The 27,076-nt window shown below is 47.2% G+C and overlaps 1 long non-coding RNA gene across 1 annotated transcript in view; it reads left to right on the top strand.

Annotated features, from left to right (window-relative positions):
- The first annotated feature begins 2,818 nt into the window (after positions 1-2,818).
- The window catches only part of LOC142568501 (uncharacterized), a 69,572-nt gene continuing 45,314 nt past the window's right edge, over positions 2,819-27,076 (top strand). The window contains exon 1 of the long non-coding RNA XR_012825446.1: positions 2,819-2,982. This is a non-coding gene — a long non-coding RNA (uncharacterized LOC142568501). The remainder of the gene's footprint in view (positions 2,983-27,076) is intronic.

The following is a 27,076-nucleotide window of genomic DNA, read 5'->3' as shown; positions in this document are numbered from 1 at the left end:
ACGTTTTCCATTGTTGCAGCCCTTTTTTGGCCTCCCAGATGTGAGGGGAGCCTGCCGTTTATCGCTTCTAGCTGAGCCTCTTGTGGATTCACCTGTGTTGATTTGAAGACATCTTTCTTTACGTTGGCTGTCCACTGATCAATGTCTGTAATGGTTTCTATATTCATCTCTTCTCTTATTTTCCTGAATTTCACCCAATCAACTAATTTGAGTTGATTATCCTTGATGGTATAATTTCAATTAGTATGTTTTCTATGTCTGTGGCTCGCGTATCATGTACAACCGCATGGTCTTTTCCGACTAGGGTGGTAAGGACGTTGGTTCCTCCTACGGCATTGCCTGTGGGTTGGTACTCTGATAGTCTGGCGAGACCATTCCTTTTTCGTGGAATTATGTCTGGCTTTTCTTTCATTTTTTAGATATTGATAGAGATTCGATTTTTTATTTCGGTAAATTCTGCAATTCCATTGCCATATGGTATATCTACGTTTTCTTTGCCTGACCATGATGATGCTGTGATTTTAGAGATTGTCGGATTTAGTATCGACGGCTTGAGCAGTAAAGAAGACTTGGGAGTTGCCTGGACTGTTTCTATTTTCATTGCAGGGCCTACAGCGTCCATTCTTTCTTCTAACCTCATTACTCTTATGTTTATATTCTCAAGATGTTGGTGTGCGGTTTGTAGTTGTGTGACTATGCTGACAATGGCCGCCTCAATTGATTCTTCCATCTGGCATATGTGCTCTTCTATCTTCTTGTCAAGTATGTTGTTCAAATTCTTCTTGACGTTCCTTTGTTATGCTTGCAGTTTTAGTTTTCTTGTGTTTGGTCCCATTGTCCTCAATAATCTCTGCGGTCTTGCGTTTAGGTTGTGGAGTATCGCCGTTTTTTTCCGTGTTCACATTTCTGCTCTCCATTTTTGTTGTGCATTCTCTCTGTTTTGGTTTTTCAACTTGATGTTTGTAGATTTCTTTTAATCTCGTGTTCTCTTGACTGAATACTGCCATTTGTTTTTTCATTGCTGCAACAACTTGATTTAGCTGTGCCAGCTCTTCCTCTAATTTGTGATTAGCTAATGCCTCCGCCTCCGCGCGCTTCCCCTTAACCGCACTTGCCCAGCTCAACGTTGGTGTTGGCGGGGGGCTACGGGGAGTCTGTTAGAATAATGGTTATTAACGAAGACAAACTGAGAGCGGTTATTCAAGAATGTTTCAATCCACTTTACCACATCAGGCCGTAAATTTAACTGAGACAGTTTTGGGTGCAAACATTTATGAAAACCCGTGTCAAATGTTTTAGCGAAATCTAAGAATATGGCATCAGTCTGAAGGTTATGGTCAAGATTAGCATGCAGGTCGTGAAGGAAAATGTCCAGATGGTGTCCTGTTGTAAATGTCTGTGTTTGCATTTGAATACATGTACTATATATTCGATAAATAGCACTTGAAAAGTTGGTATTCGCCCATTTCAACAATAACACAATATTGTTGGAGTGCATGCGAATACTTAGAAAAGAAGCTTGTACACAAAAATGCAGTAGCCAAACAAAAACATCACTAGTTTATTGATGCAAAGAACAAGAATGCTATTGGACAACTCTTTCAAGGCCACTTCATGCTAGGACATAAGCGTAATGTATCACAAACAAGGTGCTTTTGATGTTAACATGAATTTTTCACCTGAATGTACCGTATAAACCGGAATATAAGTCGAGATTTTTTCTTAAAAACAGCGACTGCAAGTCGCCCCTCGTCTTATATAGCGGCCATTAGCAGAATGCGAGTCGCAGTGTGGCAACCCTTGGCGTACCTGTTCGCGAACGGATAGCCAAAGCCGTATTGACATCCAAACGCGATTGCTTGCTTTGTTTTTTTTTTCGTTCCCTGGCTGTTAGTCTTCGCGTGCACTGTTTTGTTTGACCTCGTGTGCAATTCCGCGTTAGTAATGAGCATCGGCACGCGGAGGCACTTTACAGCGGCTTTCAAGAAGAAAGTTATAAAGTTCGCTGAAGCGAACGGGAACATGGCCGCTCAGCGCATGTTCGGCGTTTCGGAGAAGAGCTTGCGGTATTCGCACGGACAGAAAGTTAAGTTGTTTGCGTGCAAACCGAGCAAAAAGTCTTTCGCGGACGTCGTGCAGTACATCCACAGCTTGAGGACGCACTTGCGGACTTTGTGCGGCACCTTCGTGCGCGGTCACTACTCGTGATTGTGCATTCTCATTCTGCAAAGATTTGGAGCTTGCGCTTGAAGCCGGACTACGCCGAGAAGAGTTCAGCGCACCAAAGTCATGGCTGCGTCGCTTTATGAGGCGCAAGGGATTTTCTCCCGGCCGTCGCACATCTTCCTATATGCCAGAAGCTGCCAGAGGTGTTCGCCGATAAGCTCGATGATGATGTGTGGAGTTTTGTGGCGCAAGGGCCAGGTTTGGCCAAAGAGCGCCATGAGACGTGGTAATGTTGACGATGTATTATGGAAGATGTGGCTTGGCTGTAAAGTGGCCTAAAAATGTTCGCTGTAAAGTGCGTAAAATCTACGTGCTATAACATTATGGCGATGACTAATGACGAATACTATGAATATTTAAAATCCATGGTAGAAGAATGATGCAAAATATAAAATATTTAAGATGGTATAATTACTTGGAGCACTGCTGCCTCGCCAGAGCCCTTGAAACACAAGGGTCTAGAGGCATGTGCTATACCAAAGAGCTATCACGGCGGCATCCTCTGAAGAGAGGACCCGCTACGAACGTGTGGGGCTAAGAACATGCAATACAACATCTTTCAAAAAATCTAGGACGGCGTTGGTGTCAAAGAGTGGTTCTGGACCAAGCAACATAACAGGATGAAGGGGGATGTGCTGCCGGTATGCTAGGGAAAAATGTTTCCTTCTCTCAGATTCGGCTGCCCGACACTCCAGGAGGACGTGGAGGACGGTCAGCCTCTCCCCGCATCTACCGCAGGTTGGAGGATCATTTTCAGTGAGTAAAACGTTATGTGTGCCAAATGTGTGTCCTGTTCTGAGGCGACAGAATAGGACATCTGTTCGCCGTGATTTTGTTACGGAGGGCCAAGAACCTAACTGTGGCTTTATAACGTGGAGTTTGTTATTTACTTCTGTGTCCCACTTACGTTGCCAGTGGTTTCGCAGTTTCTTTCTTAAAAAAGGCTTCAGGTCTGTGACAGGGACCGAAGCTGTAGGATTAACTGTATGCAATTAAATTGATGTGGCCATCTGGTCTGCCAGAACATTACCCTCGATGCCCCTATGCCCAGGCACCCAGTATATAATGACATGCTGGTTATGATGGTGATATGTGGTTTTTAATGGCGCAAGGGCCAGTTATGGCCAAAGAGCGCCATGTCCATGTTAATGAGTTTGCAATGAAATCATGAGTTCGATGAAGTTGGTGTGACGTGGCTGTAGAGGGGCGTTAAAAATGTTCGCGCTAAAGTGCGCAAAATTTGTACAATAAGATTATGGCGATGTCTTATGACGTGTACTATGAACATTTAAGGTGCGTCTAAAAAGAATGATACGATGTGTGAAAATAAATATGGTTATAAGATATGCTAGAGCACTGTTGCCTCCTTAGAGCCATTGAAGAACAAGGGCCTGGAGGCATGTGCTATGCAAAACTGTTATCGCAGTGGCATCCTCTGGAGCGAGGATGCTCTACGAAATTAATGGGCATATAACGTGTAGTACGACATCAAATAGTTGAGGATTGCCTTGGTGTCAAAAAGCGGTTCCTTGCCGAGAAACATAGCCGGGTGTAGAGGGATGTTATAATGGTAAGCAAGCGGAAAATGTTTCTTTCTCTCCGTTTCGGCTTCCCGACATTCCAGGAGCACGTGGAGGACGGTAAGCCTCTCACCGCATCTGCCACAGGTTGGAGGTTCACTTTCAGTAAGCAGGTAACTATGGGTGCCAAATGTGTGTCCTATTCTGAGGCGACAGAATAGGACATCTGTTCGCCGAGATTTTGTTGGGGAGGGCCAAAAACCTATCTGGGGTTTATAACGTGCAGTTAGTTATTTGTTTGCGCGTCCCACGTGCACTGCCAGTGATGTCGCAGTTTATTTCGTAAGAAAGGCCTCAGATCTGTGACAGGCACATCAGCGGTAGGGTTGACAGCTTGCGATGTGATTGACGTGGCCATCTCGTCCGCGAGAACGTTACCTTCGATTCCCCTATGGCCAGGGACCCAGCATATTATGATGTTCTGGTTAGATGAGTACGCTTTACACAATACCGAATACAGTTAATTGAATACAGGATTTTTATGTTTGTAGAGTGACATTAGGGCCTTCACGACGCTTAGAGAGTCTGTATAGATCGCTGCTTTTGGAAGTTTTGATGTTCTTATATGCTTCAGAGCAGAGAGTAATGCGTAGGCCTCGGCCGTAAAGATGCTTGTTTCCGGATGCAGTACATCGGATTCCGAGAAGGATGGGCCGACGGCTGCATAGGATACCCCGGCATTTGACTTCGAAGCGTCTGTGTAGTACGCTGCGCAGGAGTGTTTGTACTGCAGTTCGAGGAAATGCATTCTAATTTCGGCCTCAGGAGCGTGCTTTGTAATATTTATAAAGGATATGTCACATTGTATCACCTGCCACTCCCAAGGAGGTAAGAGCTTGGTTAGGTGCATTAAGCGATGCTCGGGGAGTGGGACACGTATTTCATCGCTAATCTCCTTCACACGCAGCGAGAAAGGCTGTCTTATGGAGGGGCGATTGCTGAAAAGTGTAGCGCACGTCATATCGGTAACGGTATGAAAACATGGATGTTCAGGATTAGAGCGTACTTTAAGGAAATATGTAAAGCTAATGTATGATCTCTGTAGGTGGAGAGACCATTCATTCGATTCGGCATATAAGCTTTGAATCGGGCTTGTTCTGAAAGCGCCCGTGGCTAAGCGGATACCTAGATGGTGAACACGGTCTAGCATCTTTAGCGCGCTCGGGGCGGCAGAGTTATATACTACAGCACCATAATCCAATCGAGACCGAATTAGGCTCTTGTATATGATCATTAAACACTTCTTGTCACTACCTCATGTAGTCTGGGATAGAAGTTTCATTAAGTTCATTGTTTTTAGACACTTTTCTTTCAGATATTTAATGTGTGGAATGAAAGTGAGTCTGTAATCAAGTATAATACCCAGAAATTTGTGCTCTTTGTTGACAAGTATTTGTTGTCCACACAGTTCTAAGGAAGGATCCGGAAACAGGCCTCTCTTTCTTGTAAAAAGAACGCAAGAGCTTTTGTGGGGGTTGATTTTAAATCCGTTTTTGTCTGCCCACTTGGAAATCTTGTTCAAGCCCTGTTGCACCTGTCTCTCGCATACTGAGAGGTTACAGGATTTGAAGCCGATTTGAATGTCGTCGACGTAGACAGAATAAAGAACGGCAGGTGGTAGCGAAGCACGAAGCGAGTTCATCTTCACGATTAAGAGCGTACAACTCAGCACGCCTCCCTGTGGTACACCTGTTTCTTGTGTGAAAGGTCGCGACAATACGTTGCCGATTTTCACTCGGAAGATTCGATTCAACAAATAGCTGTCAATTATTTTCAGCATATTGCCATAGATGCCCATTTCCGACAAGTCTCCCAAGATGCCGTAGCGCCATGTTGTGTCATATGCCTTCTCCATGTCAAGGAGTATTGACAAGAAAAACTGCTTATGTACAAATGCGTCCCGAATATATCCTTCAATGCGTACAAGGTGATCTGTTGTCGACCGGCCTTCTCTGAAGCCGCACTGATAGGGATCCAGTATATTATTGAGTTCAAGGAAGTGTATGAGTCTGCGATTAATCATTTTTTCAAAAACCTTACACAGGCGCCTTGTAAGAGCTACTGGGCGATAGCTTGCCGCAATGGATGGGTCTTTCCCCTGCTTCAAAACAGGGACCACAATTGCTTCTTTCCATGCAGTTGGAAAGTATCCCGCAGCCCAAATAGTGTTGAAAATTGTGAGTAGTGTAACTTCGGTGTCATTGTGTAGGCTTTTGATCATTTCATACATAATTCTGTCAGAACCCGGTGCGGAGCTCTTGCATGATCTCAAGGCAGCTCTGAACTCGGCAATACTAAATGGACAGTTGTATGGTTCATTCTTTCGACATTTTCCTATGAGTGGCTTACATTCTTCTATTTGTTTGTATTTTAGAAAGGATTGCGAATAATTTGTTAGACTTGACACTCTCTCAAAATACTCCCCAAGTGAGTCTGCCTGGTCTTTCAGTGTATCGCCCTGTGTGTTTACCAGAGGGAGCGAATATTTTTGGCGCCCTCTAATCCTATTCACCCTGTTCCAGGCTTTGGCCTCATCTCTAAACGAGTTAATACTCGATAAATACTTCTGCCAGCTTTCTCTTCTGGCCTGCCTGCGGGTTCTCCTGCCTTGAGATTTTACTTTCTTAAAGTTAATAAGATTCTCTGCAGTGGGGGAATCGCGTAGCAACCCCCACGCTTTGTTCTGTTTCTTACGAACAATCCTACATTCGTCGTTCCACCACGGGACACGCCGTCTGCATGCCAAACCACTTCCTTCAGATATGCATTTATATGCGGCATCTATTATGAACGCTGTAAAATACTCCACAGCGGCATGAATGTCTAGAGAAGACATATCAGCCCATGAGATGCTAGATAGATTTCGAAATTTCTCCCAGTCGGCTGTATCTATCTTCCATCTAGGAGCTTGTGGAGGAAATTCATTTTCTTTGGATGTTCTTAGCAGTACGGGGAAGTGATCGCTCCCGTAAGGGTTGCTCATAACTTCCCATTCGAGTTCGGGCAGTATAGACGCGGAAACTATACTAAGATCTATTGACGAAAAGGTTCTGTTTGCAAAAGAGTAATATGTGGGTTCTTTCTTATTTAGAAGGCACGCTCCAGAAGAAAAAAAAAGGAACTGTTCAACTAGACGACCACGCGCATCGATGCGATAGTCTCCCCACAAGGTGCTATGCGCATTGAAATCGCCAAGAACAACATAAGGTTCTGGCAATTCATCTATGAAGGACTGAAATTCAGGTTTGTTTAGTTTGTAATGTGGGGGTATGTAAAGTGAGCAAATAGTGATGAGTTTGTTTAGCAGGACAACTCGAACCGCCACTGCTTCGAGGGCCGCTCGTAGCTGCAAACGTTGACACGCTATGCTTTTTTTGAATTACAATGGCAACGCCACCCGATGATGCGAGAGCATCATCGCGGCCTTTGCGAAAAGTAACGTGTTGTCGAAGAAAATTTGTGTGTTTTGGTTTTAAGTGTGTTTCCTGTAAACACAGCACTTTTGGATTGTGTTGGTAGATGAGTTCTTGTAGATCATCGAGATTCCTAAGAAGACCTCTGACATTCCATTGAATGATTTGTGTATCCATATTAAAGAAAAAATTGGTGCTGTGTTTACGGAAACGGTGGTGATGTCTTAGGTTACAGAGCTCTTTTGAGGCCCTGTAACGGGAGTTTTGCTCTTTCTGGAGCGTTCGAGGGAGCCTCGCCGCTCCTTAGGCGCTTGGTGCGCCTTGAGGAGAGGTGTGTCCAGTGCCTCTTGTGAGGCGCCGGACACGTGCTCTTGCGAGCGAGAAGTTTTCAGAGAGAGTCCCGCCTTGGAGGGCAAGACCCCTGCGCCCACCAGCCCGGAGGTCGATGGGGCTCCCTGCGGGATTTGGCTGCGCCGGCTGTTGCCAGCGCTGGAAGGGGCCGGGGAGGTTGGGACAGCCTCGGCTGCACCCACCTTCGGGGTCGATGGTCCCCTCTCCTCGGTTGACGGAGCAGCGCTAGCTGCAACTGCCGCGGGGGCAGATGGCGTAACTGCCGACTCACTGCCTGTGGGTCGGACAGCCGCCGGAGGCCGTTGTGACGCTACCCCCTGACGCGCCACTTCGGTAAAGCTTTTCTTTGGCAGGTATGCTACCCGCCTGCGTGCCTCCTTGAATGCGATATTTTCTTTCACTTTGATCGTTACGATTTCTTTTTCTTTCTTCTAGGATGGGCACGACCGCGAGTACGCGGCGTGCTCCCCATCACAGTTTGCACAGTGGAGAGCGTTCGCACAGATCTTCAGTGGTGTGTTCGTGGGCACTGCATTTTGCACATGTTTAGCTGGCCCGGCAGCTCTGCAAACTGTGGCCAAAGCGCTGACATTTGAAACATCGGAGTGGATTGGGCACGTAAGGCCCAACACGGAGCTTTATGTACCCGGGCTCGATTGACTCGGGTAGGACACTTGAATTGAAGGTGAGTATTATGTGTTTGGTCGCAATCTCTTTACCATCCCGCCTCATCTTTATTCTTTTCACATTAACAACATTTTGCTCACTGAAGCCCTCCAAGAGCTCTGCGTCTGTCAGCTGAAGCAAATCATCTTCTGAGACAACGCCGCGGGTAGTGTTCATAGTGCGGTGCGGAGTCACTGTCACTTGAGCGTCCCCAAATGACAGGAGACTGGGTAGCTTTTCAAATTGTTTCAGATTCTGGAGCTCCAAGAGGAGATCTCCACTTGCCATCCTTGTTGCCTTGTAACCTTGACCAAGAGCCTCAGTTAAAGACTTTGAAACTAGAAATGCGGAGATTGTGCGTACTTGTGTGTCTGACTTTTCCGAGTGAATCACATGAAATCGTGGGAAGTTGGGTCTTTCACGACCAAAGAACTTGAATACATCTTCGGTGCGCCCTCTTTTCTGAGGGCGATCAAGGAGGGGTGGGAAGGACTTTGCCATAGAAGAACTTAATTTTAGCAATAACGCCAGCCACCCACCGTGGAGCCCTACAGGGGGACGATACAGGTACTGTAAAAAACAGGTCCTGTAAACGCCAGCTGTACGTTATCACTATAACCAAATATGAGATAACCTAGGTTGGCTATTCACACAAGGTTAACCCTCGCTGTCTGGAAAAATTGGAAGTAAGCGGAAGCTAGGAGAAGACAGGAAAGATGAAAAGTGAGAGAAAGACGAAGGCTGGAGGGAGACAGAGACAGGAAAAGGCAACTACCGATTTCCCCCGGGTGGGTCAGTCCGGGGGTGCCGTCTACGTGAAGAAGAGGCCAAAGAGGTGTGTTGCCTCCGCCGGGGTGCCTTAAAGTTTCGAACACCAGGCATCGACTCAACCCCCAGGATCCCCTTTCCCCGGACACGGCTAAGCCGCGCACGGTTAAACGCGGGAGGGTCCAACCCTCGTGTGCTGGGGTACGTGATGCCGCAACACACCAAACGCCTGCTTGCGCAGACGCCCCTGCGGGGAAACCTATGTGGATGTCATCCACATATACGGAATAAAACATAGAACGTGGTATGGCAGTCTTGATCGCGTTCATTTTGACAATAAAAAAAGAGTGCAGCTCAGCACACCACCTTGTGGAACACCAGCCTCTTGCGTAAATGGACGAGACAGAGCATTACCAACTCTATCACGGAACCTCCGATTGGAGAGGTAACTCTGAATCACGTTCAGGAAGTTGCCTCGAACTCCCATTTCAGACAGGTCACGGAGGATTTCGAAAGCGCCAGGTTGTGTCGTATGCCTTTTCCATATCTAAAAATACTGACAGGAAGAACTGTTTGCGGACAAAGGCATCACGGATATTTGTCTCGATGCGGACAAGGTGATCTGTTGTGCATCTACGCTCCCTAAAACCGCACTGAAAGGGATCAAGTATCTTGTTGCTTTCAAGAAAATGGATGAGGCGACGGTTAATCATGTTCTCAAATAATTTGCATAGACAACTAGTCAGAGCTATAGGCCTATAACTGTTGGGTGAGGAAGGGTCCTTGCCCTCTTTGAGAATAGGGATCACGACTGCTTCTTTCCAGACAGAAGGAATGTAGCCGGCAGTGAACATGGAATTGAAGAAGTAGTGTTTTTGTGTTTCATTGTGTAAGTGTCTGATCATCTCATACATTATTCTGTCACTTCCTGGAGCGGACTTGTCGCAACAGTTCAGTGAGGCTTGGAACTCAGCCATTCCAAATGGACGATTGTATACTTCATTGGATGTGCCTTTCCCATCCAAAGTGATAATGATGTTTGAGGTTTAATGGCGCAAGGGCCAGGTATGGCCAAAGAGCGCCATGCTAGTGGTAATGAATATGTCGTGGTCTGATGGGCTCTGTGAATTTAATGTGACGTGGCTGTAAAGGGGCCTAAAAGAGTTTCTGTAAATTGCATAAAAATTACACATAATAAAATTATGGCAATGATTAATGACATAGTACTATGGTCACTAAGATGCATCAGTGAATAATGATGCATTATATAAAATATGCAAGATGCTAAAATTGTCTAAGAGCACTACTGCCTCGCCAGAGCCCTTGAAACGCAAGGGCCGAGAGGCATGTGCTATATGGAATAGCTATCACAGCGGCATCCTCCGGAGAGAGGAGTCGCTATGAACGTATAGGGCTAATTACATGTAACAACATCTTTCAGGAAGTCTAGGACTGCGTTAGTGTCAAATAGCAGTTCTGGGCCGAGTATCATTACAGGATCAAGGGGAATGTGCTGCCGGTATGCTAACGGAAAATGTTTCTTTCTGTCAGATTCGGCTTTCCGACACTCCAGGAGGACATGGAGGACGGTCAGCCTCTCCCCGCATCTCCCACAGGTTGGGGGCTCATTTCCAGTGAGTAAAAAATTGTGGGTGCCAAATGTGTGTCCTATTCTTAGACGACAGAATAGGACATCTGTTCGGCGTGATTTTGTTGCAGAAGGCCAGAACCGTAATTGTGGCTTTATTACGTGCAGCTTATTTGTTTCCAGGTCCCACGAGCGTTCCCAGTAGTTTCGCAGTTTTCTGCGCAAGAAGGGCCTCAGATCTGTGACAGGGACTCCAGCGGTAGGATTTACAGAATACGATGCAATTGATGTGGCCATCCGGTCCGCCAGAATATTGCCGTCGATGCCCCTATGACCCGGCACCCAGCATATGATGACATGCTGGTTACATATATACGTTTTACATAGGACGGAATATAGTTCATTGATTACTGGATTTTTGTGCTCAGAAAATGACATTAAGGCCTTCACAGCACTTAGGGAGTCTGTATATATAACTGATTTCTGGAGTTTTGATTTCTTTATATACTTTACAGCCGACAACAGTGCGTAGGCCTCAGCCGTAAAGATACTTGTTTCCGGATGCAGTACGTCGGATTCCGAGAAGGATGGACCGACGGCTGCGTCGGACACCCCGTTGTGTGACTTCGATGCGTCTGTGTAGAACTCCGTGCAGGAGTACTTGTACTGCAGTTCCAGGAAATGCATTCGCATTTCGATATCTGGGGCTTCCTTTGTAACTTGTAGGGAATATATATCACATTGTACCAGCTGCCACTCCCAAGGAGGTAGCAGCTTGGCTGGATGCATTAGGCGAAGCTCGAACAGTGGGACATGCATTTCTACACTAAGCTGCCTGACACGCAGCGAGAAAGGTTGTCTTACGGAGGGACGATTGCGAAAGAGTGTAGAATATGTCATATCATTAACGGTATTAAAACACGGATGTTGAGGATTAGAGTGCACTTTCAGAAAATATGTTTGGCTGATGTATGTTCTCTGCTGATGAAGTGACCACTCATTTGATTCTATGTATAAACTTTTAATGGGACTTGTTCTGAAAGCGCCCGTGGCTAAGCGGATTCCTAGATGGTGGACCGGATCTAGCATCTTTAGCGCGCTCGGGGCGGCAGAATGATATATCACGGCACCATAATCTAATCGTGACCGAATCAGGCTCTTATAAAGATTCATTAGGCACGTCGTCACTAACCCACGTAGTCGGCGATAGAAGTTTCATTAGGTTCGTTGTTTTCAGACATTTTTCTTTAAGTTCTTTAATGTGTGGGATGAAAGTGAGTCTATTGTCAAGTATAACACCTAGAAATTTGTGTTCTTTGTTTACAGGTATCTGTTGTCCACACATTTCTAAGCAAGGATCCGGAACCAGGCCTCTCTTCCTTTAAACAGCACACAAGAACTCTTGAGGATTGATTTTAAAACCATTTTTCTCTGCCCACCCTGACACCTTGTTCAAACCATGCTGTACCTGTTTCTCGCAGACCGTGAGGTTGCAGGATTTGAAACCTATGTGTATATCGTCTACGTAGATGGAATAGACAAAAGCTGGTGATAAAGATGCACGAAGCGTGTTCATCTTTACGACAAAGAGCATACAGCTGAGCACGCAACCCTGGGGTACCCCCGTTTCCTGTATAAATGTACGCGACAGTGCAGGAGCTATATTCACTCGAAATTTACGGTTCTCTAGGTAGCTCTCTATGGTCTTTAACATATTGCCGCGGATACCTAGCGCGGAAAGATCGCGCAGGATTCCGTACCGCCAGGTTGTGTCGTACGCTTTTTCCATACCCAGAAATAGAGATAAGAAAGATTGCTTGTGCACGAAGGCATCGCGAATGCTCGCTTCGATGCGCTCAAGATGGTCGGTTGTAGATCGCCCTTCCCGAAAACCACATGGAAATGGGTCAAGCATTCTGCTGGACTCTAGGAGATGTACGAGACGGCGATTGATAATTTTTTCAAATACCTTACAAAGGCAACTTGTCAGGGCTATCGGGCGGTAACTTGCCACTAAGGAAGGATCTTTGCCTTGTTTCAAAACCGCGATCACAATGGCTTCTTTCCATGCAGTCGGGATGTATCCCGCAGCCCAAATGGTGTTGAAAATTGTGACTAGTGTAACTTGGGTGTCTTTATGTAAGTTTTTGATCATTTCATACATGATTCTGTCAGATCCCGGTGCAGAGCTCTTGCATGCGCTCAAGGCAGCTCTCAACTCGGCAATGCTAAAAGGACAGTTGTATGGTTCATTCTGTTGACATTTTCTCATAAGTGGCTTACATTCTTCTATTTGTTTATATTTCAGAAAAAATTGCGAGTAATGGTTGGCACTTGACACGCTCTCAAAGTGCTCCCCAAGTGAGTCCGTCTGATCTTGTAGGGTATCGCCTTGTGTGTTTACCAAAGGGAGTGAATATGCTTGTCGCCCTCTTATACTATTGACCCTGTTCCAGGCTTTGGCCTCATCAGAAAACGAGTTGATACGCAATAGAAACTTCTGCCAACTTTCTCGTCTGGCCTGTCGGCCGGTTCGCCTGCCTTGGGATTTTTACTTCTTTAAAGTTGCTAAGATTCTCCGCAGTGGGAGAAGCGCGTAGCAACCCCCCCGCCCTGTTCTGTTTTTTACGAGCGATCCTACAATCGTCGTTCCACCACGGGACACGCCGTGTGCAGGCCCAGCCTTTTACTTCTGATATGCATTTAGATGCGACATCTATTATGAAGGCTGTAAAGAACTCGACTGCAGCATCAATTCCTAACGAAGACTGGTCAGCCCATGAGATGCTAGTAAGAGATCGAAATTTCTCCCAATCAGCTGTCTCAATCTTCCACCTAGGAGCGTGTGGCGGATATTCGTTTTCTTTAGGTGATCTTAGCAGTATAGGGAAGTGGTCGCTGCCGTAAGGGTTGTCGGTAACTTCCCATTGAAGTTCAGGCAGTACAGACGGGGAGAGTATGCTAAGGTCTATGGAAGAATAGGTTCTGTTTGCAAGAGAGTAATATGTGTGTTCTTTTTTATTCAACAGACACGCACCAGAAGAAAAAAGAAACTGTTCGACAAGACGTCCTCGCGCATCTATACGAGGGTCGCCCCACAGGTAGTTATGTGCATTGAAATCGCGAACAACAACATAGGGTTCTGGCAATTCATCTATAAAGGACTGAAATTCATGTTTGCTTAGTTTATAATGTGGGGGTATATAAAGTGAGCAAATAGTAATAAGTTTGTTTAGCAGAATAACTCGAACCGCCACTGCCTCAATGGCCGTTCGTAGCTGTAAACGTTGACAGGCTATGCTTTTTTGAATTACAATTGAAACACCGCCCGATGATGCGAGAGCATCATGGCGATCTTTGCGAAACGTAACATACGTTCGGAGAAAGTTTGTGTGTTTGGATTTTAAGTGTGTTTCCTGCAAATACAGCACTTTTGGATTGTGTTTTTGGATAAGCTCTTGTACATCATCAAGGTTCCTAAGAAGACCTCTGACGTTCCATTGAATAATTTGTGTATCCATATTGAATGTAAATAAGTGCTGTGTGTATGGAAACGGAGGTGATGCCTTAGGTTACGGAGCTCTTTCGAGGCCCTGTAATGGGGGTTCTGCCCTTTCTGGAGCGTTCGAGGGAGCCTCGCCGCTCCTTAGGCGTTTTGTGCGCCTGGAGGACAGGTGTAGTGTCCACTTCCTCTTGTGAGGCGCCGGACACGTGCTCTTGCGAGCGAGAAGTTAAGAGAGTCCCGCCTTGGAGGGCAAGACCCCTGCGCCCACGAGCCCGGAGGTCGATGGGGCTCCCTGAGGGATTTGGCTGCGCCGGCTGTTGCCAGCGCTGGAAGGGGCCGGAGAGGTTGGGGCAGCCTCGGCTGCGCCCACCATTGGGGTCGGTGGCCCCGTCTGCTGGGTTGACGGAGCAGCGCTAGCTGCAACCGCCGTGGGGGAAGATGGCGTAACTGCCGACTCACGGCTTGTGGGTCGGACAGCCGCCGGAGGCCGTTGTGACGCAGCCCCCTGACGCGCCACTTCGGCAAAGCTGGCCTTAGGAAGGTATGCAACCCGCCTGCGTGCCTCTTTGAATGATATGTTTTCTTTTACTTTGATAGTGACTTTCTTTTTCTTTCTTCCAAGACGGGCATGACCGCGAGTATGCGGCAGGCTCGCCATCACAGTTCACGCAGTGTGGAGCGTTTTCGCACGTTTCAGAGGCATGGTCACGGGACCTGCATTTTGCACATGTCTGGCGGCCTCGGCAGTTGTGTGAGCTGTGGCCGAATCGCTGGCACTTAAAGCATCGTAGAGGATTTGGAACGTACGGTCTCACTCGGATTTTCACATACCCTGTCTCGATAGTGTCGGGTAGGTTGCTTGAGCCAAATGTAAGTATTAGGTGCATGGTATTGATTTCTTTTGCGTCACGTGCTATTTTAATTCTCTTAACATTGATCACGTTCTGATCATTTCAACCCTCTAGAAGTTCAGCTTCAGACAATTCTAGCAGATCAGAATCTGATACAACGCCACGGGTAGTATTCATGGTACGGTGTGGGGTCACTGTGACTGGAACACCCCCAAAAGATAAATGTTTGGACAGTTTTTCATATTGTTTCTGATCGCGGAGCTCTAGGAGAAGATCACCGCTAGCCATTTTCGATGCATTGTATCCGGGACCGAAAACTTCTGTCAGAGATTTCGAGACAACGAAAGGTGAGATCATTCTTACCGTCTTCTCGGGCTTATCAGAGTGAATGACATGAAAGCGGGGAAAGTTCTCTGTACGATTGCCAAAAAACTAACGACATTTTCGGTGCGCCCTCGTTTCTGAGGGCGATGAGCAAGTTTGGGGAAAGCAGTTTCCATGAAAATATATAAAAATTCGGCAACAGCGCCGACCGCCCACCACGGAGCCCAACGAGGGGACGCGGCAGAGCTTGCATGCAAGTCTGCTCGACGCCAGTCGTACGCCGTCACTATAACCGAATATGGTGTACCCAAGGTTGGATAACCACACAGGGTAAACCCATGCCGCCAGGAGAAAGGAAGTAAAAAGAAGAGAGAAGGAGACAGGAAAGGTCAAAAAGTGGGAGATAAAGACGAAGATTTGAGGAGGGACAGACAGGAAAACGCGACTGCCGATTTCCTCCAGGTGGGTCTGGAGGTGCCGTCTATGTGAAGCCGAGGCCGAAGAGGTGTGTTGCCTCCACAGGGGGGCCTTAAAGGTCCAAACACTCAGCATCGGCTCAACCCCCAGGATCCCCTTTTCCCCAGACACGGCTATGCCGCGCACGGCTACTCGCGGGAGGGTCCGACCCTCGTGTGCTCGGGTACGTGGTGTCGCAACACACCAAACGCCTGCTGACGCAGACACCCCTGCGGGGCCATCCAAAGTCATCTGTTCTGCTTGTCGCCAGAATTTTATGAATGTATCTGTGTAATGAGATGTACTGGAAATGTGCTCCTAGACAGTCAGCCTGGTCCTCAAGAGTATCTGTTTGCGTGTTTACTAGTGGTAGAGGATGAGTTTCGCGGCCTTTTATTTTGTTTACTCTGTTCCAGGCTTTTCTTTCGTCTGTATATGAATTAATACTAGAGATGTATTTTTGCCAGCTTTCCCTTTTGGCAAGGTGGCGCGTTCTTCTACCTTCTGATTTTATTTTCTTGAAGCTGATCAAGTTCTCGGTAGTTGGGCAGTCCCGAAGGCGACTCCAAGCCTTATTTTGATTTTTGCGGGCTTCCTTACACTGCTCAATCCACCAAGGAATACGTCGTTTAGAAGGTGATCCATTCGTTTGAGGGATACATATTGATGCAGCATCAGTTATAAACGCCGTCAAATATGACACTATCATCGATTGAGAGAGTACCGATGTCATCCCAGGTCTAATGTGTCAGCTCTTTGTATCGTTTTCAGTCAGCACAGTCGACCTTCCAACGGGGCAGATGTGGAGAAAACTTATCGCTTTTTGTTAATTTTAAGACAATTGGGAAATGGTCACTCCCATATGGATTTTTGACGTTCCAATCCAGGTATGGCACTAGTGTACTTGATGTTATGCTTAAGTGAATAGATGGGAACGTTTTGTTCGCCACGCTGTAGAATGTGGGTTTTTTGTTTAGTATGCATGAATTGGAAGATAAAAGGAAGTTTTCCAATAAGCGCCCTCTCGTATCAACGTGAACCTCCCCAGAGGGTGTTGTGTGGATTTAAATCGCCTACTACAATGCAAGATTCGGGGAGTCCTGCGATAAAGCTCTCAATCCTGTACTGGAAAGTTTATGGCTCGGAGGAATGTAGAGAGAGCACACAGTAACTAGGTTATCAAATAGCACGGCTCTGATTGCCACTGCCTCAAGGGGCGTTTGCAGATGTAAATGCTTACAGACAATACCATTATCAACTATAATAGCAACACCCCCTTACAAGGCGTAGGCGTCACTGCGCTCTTTGCGGTAAATGGCATATTGTTTGAGAAAGTATCTAAAAGATGTGTCTCTTGCACACGCAGCACCCTTGGATTAAACTTGCGAAGGAGTTCTTTAATGTCATCAAGATTGTGTATTAGACCTCTCACATTCCAATGCATTACCTGTGTGGCCATATTGGAAGTGTTTTATGGTGTGTGTCAAGACATCAATTAAGTTGGCTCAAGGGACCTTTCCAGGCCCCTTGATGCGGGGCATTTCTTTTTTGTTGGCGCGCTCCAGGGAGCAACGCCGTTCCTTCGGTGTCTGAGACGCCGGAGAAGGTTTTGTTACATCCATCGCCTCGCTGAGGCGCTGGATGACGCCCGCTCAGCGGGCACGCGCGGGGGTTTTTCGGGCCTGTCTGCACGAGCAGTGGCCCTGGGACCGGCAGGCTCGGAGGTCTGCTGGCCCTTCTTGGTAGGGGGCAGAAGAGCAGTGGCTGCTCCCGCCAGGGGGGCTGATGGCGTAACCACCGTCACACTGCGTGTGACTTGCGCGGCCGCCACAAGATGTGGCGCTGCCCCCCGGCGCGTCACATCACTGTAGGTCGGATTCGATTGGTTGTGGACACAGACGCTTGCGCGCTTCTGGAAAATAGATGTTTAGTTTCACCTTCAGTTCGATTATTTGTTTTTCTTTCTTCCTTCATGGGCACGATGGCGAATAGGCGGGGTAGTCTCCGTCACAGTTAGCGCAGTAGGTTGTGGAAGAACAGTTGTCTGAAGTGTGGTTTTTAGATGCACATTTTCCACAAGTAGCACGCCCTCGGCAGCTCTGAGACCCATGCCCAAAACGCTGAGACTTGACGCATCGGCGCGCATTTTGAATGTACGGTCGTACGCGTAGTTTACAATATCTCGCCTCCAATGAATCAGGTAGTTCACTTGTTCCAAATGTTATCATTAGATGTCTTGTTGGAATTTCCTTGTCGTCGCGCCTTAACTTAATTCGTTGCACCTTTACCACGTTTTGCTCTTCCCATCCTTCCAACAGCTCGCTCTGACTAAGTTCAAGGAGGTCGTCATCAGAAATGACACCACGTACAGTGTTCATTGACCGGTGAGGGCCCACAGAGACAGGAATGTCACCAAACGCAACAAGTTTGGTCAGTTTGCTGTATTGGAGCTTAAGTTTGGTCAGTTTGCTGTATTAGAGCTTGTCACGCACCTCCAGAAGAAGGTCGCCGCTTCCCATCTTAGTTACTTTGTAACCAGATCGGATTGCTTCAGTCAGGCATTTTGCGACCAGAAATGGGTATATTGTGCGAACTGTCTGTTTCGTGTTTACTGTGTATTACATGGTACTTGGGAAATACTTCGTTTGGTTTTAAGAAAAACTTGGTTTCATCGGTGCGCCCCCTCTTCAGGGAGCGATCAGGGAGTGTGGGGGAATTTGAAGCCATATTTAGTATTATTGTATTCGGCAGGAATGCCCATCGCCCACCTCGGAGCCCAACTTGGAGACTTCACAGGATTACAAAAATTCTATTCTGCGTTCCCACTATAACCTAATATATATATACCCAAGACTGGATATATTACACAAGGTTAACCCTTGACGCCAGGAATTAGGAAGTTAAAAGAAATGAACAGAAGACAGGAAAGATGGAAAAGTGGGAGAGAAAGACGAAGAATGGAGAGGAGGACAGGAAAAGGCGACTGCCGATTTCCTCCAGGTGGGTCAGTCTGGAGGTGCCGTCTATGTGAAGCAGAGGCCGAAGAGGTGTGTTGCCTCCGCCGGGGGGCCTTAAGGTCCAAACAACCAGCATCAGCTCAACCCCCAGGATCCCCCTTTCCCCAGACACGGCCAAGCCGCACACGGCTACACGCGGGAGGGGCTAACCCTCGTGTGCTCGGGTACGTGGTGTCGCAACGCACCAAACGCCTGCTCACACAGACGCCCCTGCGGGGCCGGTATGCGCAAGGCATCCTTGAACATGTGGAGGTCGTTCTTCTCAAATCGGAACAGCCTCCGAAAAGTCTTGTCGTCCATAGCCGCAGCGTCCACTAAACCGGTGGACGACATCCTCTTCCTTTCCGTGGGCGCGTGGCGGGCGAGCAACACATCTATATCTGTCCACGACAGATCAAGGTAAAGAAGCTGGTCGCAGGGCACACGGGCACGCAGTCGCTGCAACGGCGTCATGTCAAAATTTGCAGGAGGCTCTAAATAAACAAAACACAGACCACGACGGATTACGCTGCACGAGAAGCCTAACAGCTTACCAAACGTATGTTTGGATTGCTTCGGCTCGCCCTCAGTCGTAACGTAAGCGCGTAGATAATCTGATAAATATTTTGCCTAGTGTCGACAGACATCGTTTTCATATACATTAACTGCTTCTAATAAAAAGAGTTTAATGCACTTTACTTCATATGCTTGATTTCACATTTTGGTTGGTTAGTTTGGGTTTAATGGCACAAAGGCAACTAAGGCCATGGTGCGCCAGACACAAGACAAAACGAAACGCAACGCAACGTTAGAGCAGGTAAACTTGCATTACATTATAGTTGGTGTAAATAACCAGTGTTTTCTAAAAAGTCGAACAGGTTAGCAAATGGGACTAGGAGGTCATCTGCTAGTAATAAGGCAGGGTATAACCTCCCGAGTGTCCATGTGTGGACATATTAGGGTGTGTATGACTAAGAGGTTCATTGCATTTTTCGCAATTTGGTGGGTTTTATTTTCGGAGAAGGAAATTGTGCGTCAGGGGCGCGATCTTGTACGCGTTCCAATATAGAACGGACCGCCTCCATTCTAAACGTCACGAAATAGGCGGTCCGCAGTGTTCGCGAGAATGAGAGGAAGCAAACAGCCAATGAGCGAAGTGGAAGCCTGCGTCACGCTTTTGACGTCTGCTTGGGGACCGTATAATATATTGAGAAGCGTTTGCAGCATGTTGAGGAATATTTTGCTATGATGAGTGAGTAGCAAAATGTGTTGGTGTTGCTTTTCAAGATTCAATTTTGAATGCAAAACGACTGAAACAAAATATTGCGGTTAATGTCTTCAAATGGCGCTAGGTGGTGCCGCAGTTTTGCGAAACGTTTAGTGATGGCGCTAGCCACCACCCCGTTTCAAGCACACGGCGCGAATTTTGAAGCGGTTGGTTCAGTCGAGCCAACGCCTCCTTTTGCCTAGCACCGGAAGTTGCGAAGTTCTGTATTCTATGGCCATGGCGCTAAATGTGGCAGCACCGAAGGGGCCGCGCGTGTCGGAGGCGCAAAAGGAGACTGTGGTCGCCTTCATGCAACAGCATCCCCAGCTGGCTATAAGATCCAGCGAGCTGGGGCCACGCTTCACTGCTGGCGACCGCCGACGGCTGTGGCAGCAGCTAGCCGACCAGCTGAACACGCAAGGCCGCGTCGCGAAAACCGCCGAGCAGTGGCAAGAGTGGTGGCGGAAGCAAGTGTTCGAGGCCCGCCGCAACGCTGCCGCAATTAAGAACAAAGGTGAGTGACCGTCCAATGGCCTGGGCGATTTGTCCTTCGACATTGGCGTGTATTTTCAGAAGCACAGGAGGGGACCAGCTACATGGCTTTCATGGCCGAGTCCTGCAGCTCACCGGGACGGTCCGCCTCCACGGCGTGACCGACCTCCCCTACTAAGAGGTAAGCACACTGCCGCCGTAATATCATGGGTTCCTGAATGGTGCCGGTTTAGAGTTTGCCATTATCTGTAAGTGGTACCTTTAGCAGAACGCGACACCGTTGGTGAACAGGAAAATAGCGTAGGAGAGAATGGAGAAGAAGGTAGGTTAATCAACTAGAATCTCAGGTGGCTGCGTTTTCGAGAAAACGGGGGTTAAGTGATGATTAACACAGAATTAAAATGCCTTCACGGAAGTGCACGAGGACGGTAACACATGGGATCATTAAGTACTCAATAATTGCACAATATTTTCGCAAATTAGTACGAAAACTTGTAACAGGCATTCTAACGAATAGCCACGCTTATGACATTTTCCAGCAGGCTGACGTCCCCACCTACGCGATGGAAGTCGTCGTCCAAGACGAGGCTGCGGGCGTGAGCACAGCGACACGTAAGCATCAGAGGAATGAGTGTTTTAATTATCGCCAAGTGTGTGTGCAGTTCGTAAACATTTAATGTGTTTACTCTACAGCGGCAGAGGATCCACCGCGCGGCGCGTCGCCTGCCGAAAGGGTGGCCGCTGCACCTGGTAAGTTATTGATCCTCAAGCTGTTAAATAAAATGAGCTCTTGTATTTTATTGAACTAGCCCAATAAGCCATAACATGGCCATAGCCACTTTCATTCGTACCATAAAATGCAGTGCAACTGTAGAAAATTCTGTATGCTTTCAGTGTTGCAGCGCCCTGTTCGGCCACCACGTCGACAGCGACCGCGACGAGTGGATACCCTGACGACGATGTCGTCGCAGTGCGCCCGCAGCCTGGAACAGGGCGACGAGGTGCTGCAGGTTGGTAGGCTCTTTGGTGCCATTTTACATGAAGGACAAATATTCTTTATGCTTTGTTATAAGTAAATCATGAATCTGAAAAACAAATCAGTTTGGGATGTAAACAAGAAATATGCGTTGTATAGAGGGCTCGCTAACGTGTCTTGCCAACGATCAGCCGCCGGCAAAAGGTTGGTTAGCCCTGAAAAGGGCTGTTTGGTGGTGAGAGATGCATTAGAATAGATGACGGAAGAGTAGTTCCAGCAGGTCTTTGTCTGTCCAAACGAAGAGGGTATAGCTTGTACGCGACGCTTGACACTGCCAAAGGATGCCATCGGGCCAGTGGCTCTTCAGCAGAGAGGGAATCGTTGTGCACGTTGCAATTCTTCACAACAGCAGCTTGCAGCCGTGAGCTGGTTGCGAGTAATCAGCAACTGATGCGAACAGTTCCACCATGATTATTCATTCCAGGTGCTGCGCAGAATCGAGGCCTCCACAACCCGCCTCGCTGTCGCGGCAGAGCGGACGGCAGCCCAGGAGGGGATCCTGGAGCACGTGCGCGCCATAGCGCAAGACATCGCTGCGCACCTGCAGCAGGAGAGAAATTAATTTATCATTTTATTCATTTGTTTCACCAGTTCCGTTTGTTTTGTTTGAGTTTCCTTTCAGTAATAGAGGAGGATTTTTTGGTTGAGAGGTGCAATGCGCGCACCCATTTTTGTTCTGTTGTATTTGTTTCTTTCTATTTATGCTTATCCAGCTGCAATGCCAGCGTGCTTTTTTTTATTTACACATTTCGAAGGCGCCTAGTCATTCACACTGGAATCGTTACAAATAGTTGTCGATTTCTGTGTATGGGTTTTGTACTGCGATATTTATATTGCTTCACTGTGTTGTAGCTAACTGCACTCATTATGAAGCGTTACCGCATAGTGTTTGCACTGTGATATTTTCATTTCGGCACAGTGAGGCTAAGGTGCAACGACTACAATGTCTTTTTTTCAGAGCACCAAACTAATCACTCTTTAAGTTGCATAGTTTCACAAATGAAAATGACCATCATCATTGCACCACACCAGTGATTGGTTTCCTCTAGTCTTCGTTCCAAGGGAGTCATTGCAAGAATAACTTTCACGCGTGACACTTTCTGGGTGCTGTGAGATTGTAGAGCCAGTTATTCATGTTTTATGTAACATGTTTCATCACAGCTGGCAAGTTCACTCACCTTTTTACAATTATGATTCACCTGTTGTTTAGCATCGCACAACAATTGCTGCCGAGAAATGAATGCTTCTAGTCAGTGACTCATAACACTGACAAGAGAACGGACATACCTGGGATAGTCATACTTTTTTGCAAGGTCACGTAAATGTAAACTGCAAGTTTTACATGCCGTGGTGAAAACGAATTGTGTGATGCTGATGTTGCAATGTTGTCACATGCTTTGCTGCCTGAAGCATGTTGTACTACAAGGTTTGTGATGTACTTGTCATCATAGAGTGTGATAAAGTTGACCTATCTATTTTTTGCGCTTTTACGTTAATTTACATCTACCCATTTGGACATGATGTGACGAGTGTAATGCTGTCACTACACTCGGCGTTACATTTTGTTTGTGTTTGAATCCGCATTCATTACGCTTTACTTGCTTGCCTCGCCTGCGTATTCATGCTTGCACAGAAGTTTTGATACACCTAGCACAAGAGATTGCTAGCAAGCATATTGCCTCACTCCTACCAACGTACACTGAGCGTCAAAATGCACAGGATGCGGCGATTGCGTTCATTCTGATGTGTTTTATGAAAATTTTTCGCACCTTTTGCTGATGGTGACCATGAGTACAGAGTGCCAATCATATGTATTGCTTCCATCAAATCTGTCATGACTATAATGGGTCAAGGGATGTTTTTATTTCATATTTCATGTGATATTTAAAGAAAAGGCTGCACTTTCACGTTGCTACCGCGTTTCATGTTCCACTAGGAAAGAAGTACTTTGTGATGTGCATATTGCATAAGACAATGCTAGCTTGGGAGCAGCAGCGAATGCAGTTCTTCAGATGAAGGGGCATTAAGCATTGCCTTACGACTGCTTCACGAGTACTACTGTTATTAAGTGGCAGCCTTGCAGACTCTTGCATAGTGACGAGGGTACAATTGTTTCCGCGGCTGTGGCATTCTATTTAAAGGATTCTTTGTATAAGTGTACTTCATCATCATCATCATCCTGGTTACGCCCACTGCAGGGCAAAGGCCTCTCCCATACTTCTCCAACTACCCCGGTCATGTAGTCCCTGCAAATTTCTTAATCTCATCCGCCCACCTAACTTTCTGCCACCCCCTGCTACGCTTCCCTTCCCTTGGAATCCATTCCGTAACTCTTAATGACCATCGGTTACCTTCCCTCCTCATTATGTGTCCTGCCCATGCCCATTTGCTTTTCTTGATTTCAACTAAGATATCATTAACTCGTGATTGTTCCCTCACCCAATCTGCTCTTTTCTTATCCCTTAACGTTACACCTATCATTCTTCTTTCCATAGCTCGTTGCGTCGTCCTCAATTTGAGCGGAACCCTTTTCGTAAGCCTCCAGGTTTCTGCCCCGTAGGTGAGTACTGGTAAGACACAGCTGTTATACACTTTTTTTTTAGGGATAATGGCAACCTGCTGTTCATGATTTCAGAATGCCTGCCAAACGCACCCCAGCCCATTCTTATTCTTCTTATTGTTAAGGTCTCATGATCCGGATCTGTGGTCACTACCTGCCCTAAGTAGATGTATTCCCTTACCACTTCCAGCAACTCGCTACCTATCGTAAACTGCTGTTCTCTTCCGAGACTGTTAAACATTACTTTAGTTTTTTGCAGATTAATTTTTAGACCCACCCTTCTGCTTTGCCTCTCCAGGTCAGTGAGTATGCATTGCAGTTGGTCCCCTGAGTTACTAAGCAAGGCAATATCATCAGCGAATCTCAAGTTACTAAGGTATTCTCCATTAACTTTTATCCCCATTTCTTCCCAATCCAGGTCTCTGAATACCTCCTGTAAACACGCTGTGAATAGCATTGGAGAGATCGTATCTCCCTGCCTGACGCCTTTCTTTATTGGGATTTTGTTGCTTTCTTTATGGAGGACTACGGTGGCTGTGGAGCCGCTATAGATATCTTTCAGTATTTTTACATACGGCTCGTCTACACCCTGATTCCGAAATGCCTCCATGACTGCTGAGGTTTCGACTGAATCAAACGCTTTCTCGTAATCAATGAAAGCTATAAAGGTTGGTTATATTCCGCACATTTTTCTATCACCTGATTGACAGTGTGAATATGGCCTATTGTTGAGTAGCCTTTACGGAATCCTGCCTGGTCCTTTGGTTGACGGAAGTCTAAGGTGTTCCTCATTCTATTTGCAATTACCTTAGTAAATACTTTCTAGGCAACGGACAGTAAGCTGATCGGTCTTTGGCGAAACGAAGTGTACTTCGTCTGTGTTTAAATTATCATAATCTGTCGGATGTGTGGATTTGGAACATTGACCATCCGTATGGAGGTGCACTTGTTGTGTATACAAATTTTTCAATGTATTTTCCGCTGTACAAACACAGCCCTGTGATAGCCTAAGGGCACTGCACTTTGTATAAATAAATTATGTATTATGAAAACTCACCATTCCTGTGTCCTTCAGAAAAGGTTGACAACGGCGCTGCGCTGCTGCCTTCCTCTGAGGAACACGTCGTGTGGTGCCAGCACCTGGATGTCTCCTGGCTGCTCTGGCTCTTCAGCTGGTGGCACTTCCCCACCATAATCGTCCGATGTCCAGTCACCCGCGTACAAGGCAATGTGATGGAGAGCAACGCATGCATAAATAATTCGCGCTGCTCTATCGGGGCTGTATAGCAGTGTCCGAAAGCGCTGCAAGCAGCGGAACTTTCTTTTCAACACCCCGATACATCTCTCCACAACATTGCGCATGGATGCGTGCTCCTGGTTGTAGTGGCCTTCAGAGGTGGTGCCAGCATGGCTGCCAGGTACCGGAACAAGCAGCCATGGCTCGAGAGGATATCCTGAGTCTCCTATTACAGAAAGTGAGAGCTGAGTGCTCTGCCCTAGTTAGGGGTACGCATTACGAATACTAACCAAGCAGATACTCGCCAGGCTGCAGTTGTGCGGCTAGGCGTGCACGCAGCGGGTTATGCTGTCACACCCGAGAGTCATGGCACGAACCAGGGAACCGGGGGTCCACAACAAGAATGCGAAGTTCCGCGTTGCACACCTGCAATGGGGAGCAATACAAAATAGCGCTGCAGATACGTTCAAAATCCGTTTTGCCATTCATATGCACAAAAGAATACACGTACGCTGGTACAAGTAGCAGACTGTTTCAGCCATAGGCGTGCACAGGGTCTTGCAATTGGGGGGGGGCAATGCGCCCCCCCCCCCTTATGTGGACGCCTATGGTTCGCACTAATTGATAGTTAAATGAAAACTCGAGGCCCGATATTGCGCAAGAACCCCCATACGAGCCAAAGCCAGCCCATGTAATGGTTGTAAGTACTTCCGTGTTCAAAATGCTTCCATCGTGTCTTCCCTACAGTGTATCCATTTCTGCTACGACTGCTGCCCATTTAAAACACAATTTTGGAACGGCAGACTGATTATGCACAACACATGGCACTCGCCATTACTACCGACATGTCAGATTTCAACGAGCTCGTAAACAGTTCCCCGCATGTCCTCTTTTAATCGTTACATTACTTGTTATGCCAGCTTGGACATTAAACTGAACAATTGCAACTATGGGCGAGTAAAAATGGCGACAACAGTTTGAAGTAAAACATTCCAACGGTACTTACGACCATGACGTTTAGGGCGTAATAACCCTTTCTCGACATGAAGCTCGCCGTGTCGGCCGGGCTGAGTCCCTCTGGCTTCATGATGGCGATCAGCGTGCCGTCGACGCACGCTAGCACGCCTGGGATGGCGCCGCGTCGCGCGAACGCCGATTAGCCTCATCCTTGGCAGACGGTGCAAAGGGAAAGTCCACCAACTTTCTCCGGGCAGACACGGAAATGATGGCCTCCGTCACCTCGTGAATGGTGCTGCTCACGGCCGACTGTCCCATGCCTACGTGTTCCTCGCGACCAACGCTCCTCTGGAAGCTTCCGGTGCCGAAGAATCGCAGCGCGCACAACACCTTCCTTTCTGTGGAAAGGCCACTGGCTCGCTGGCATCCAATGATAGGGTCAAGCTCGTCGCACAAGCCACTGTTCGTTTGGACAGACGAAAATACTAATGGAACTCTTCTTCCGTCAACTCTTCAAATGCATCATCTACCTCGGGTCGTCGTCTCTGCGCGACTGCAGCAGCTGCACAGGCGACACGAAAAGGCACGGCAGAGAAAAACGCCATCTTCTCCAACTGTTGGGAGCGCGGAATCGGATTGAACCGGATACGAAAGATGCTAACTGTCCCAAGCACTTACGTTCTAATCCAATCCGAGCCGTCTGGTAGCCGTTCTAATCCGTTCTATCGCTCCGGACGGACTCTCCGTCCGTTCCGTGGCGTTCGTCCGTTAGCAGACGACACGGAATGATTATGAGCAGCAAG

This window comes from Dermacentor variabilis, unplaced genomic scaffold (genome assembly GCF_050947875.1).
Source record: "Dermacentor variabilis isolate Ectoservices unplaced genomic scaffold, ASM5094787v1 scaffold_20, whole genome shotgun sequence".
Classification (NCBI taxonomy): domain Eukaryota; kingdom Metazoa; phylum Arthropoda; class Arachnida; order Ixodida; family Ixodidae; genus Dermacentor; species Dermacentor variabilis.
This window is presented reverse-complemented; position numbering and strand designations above follow the sequence as displayed.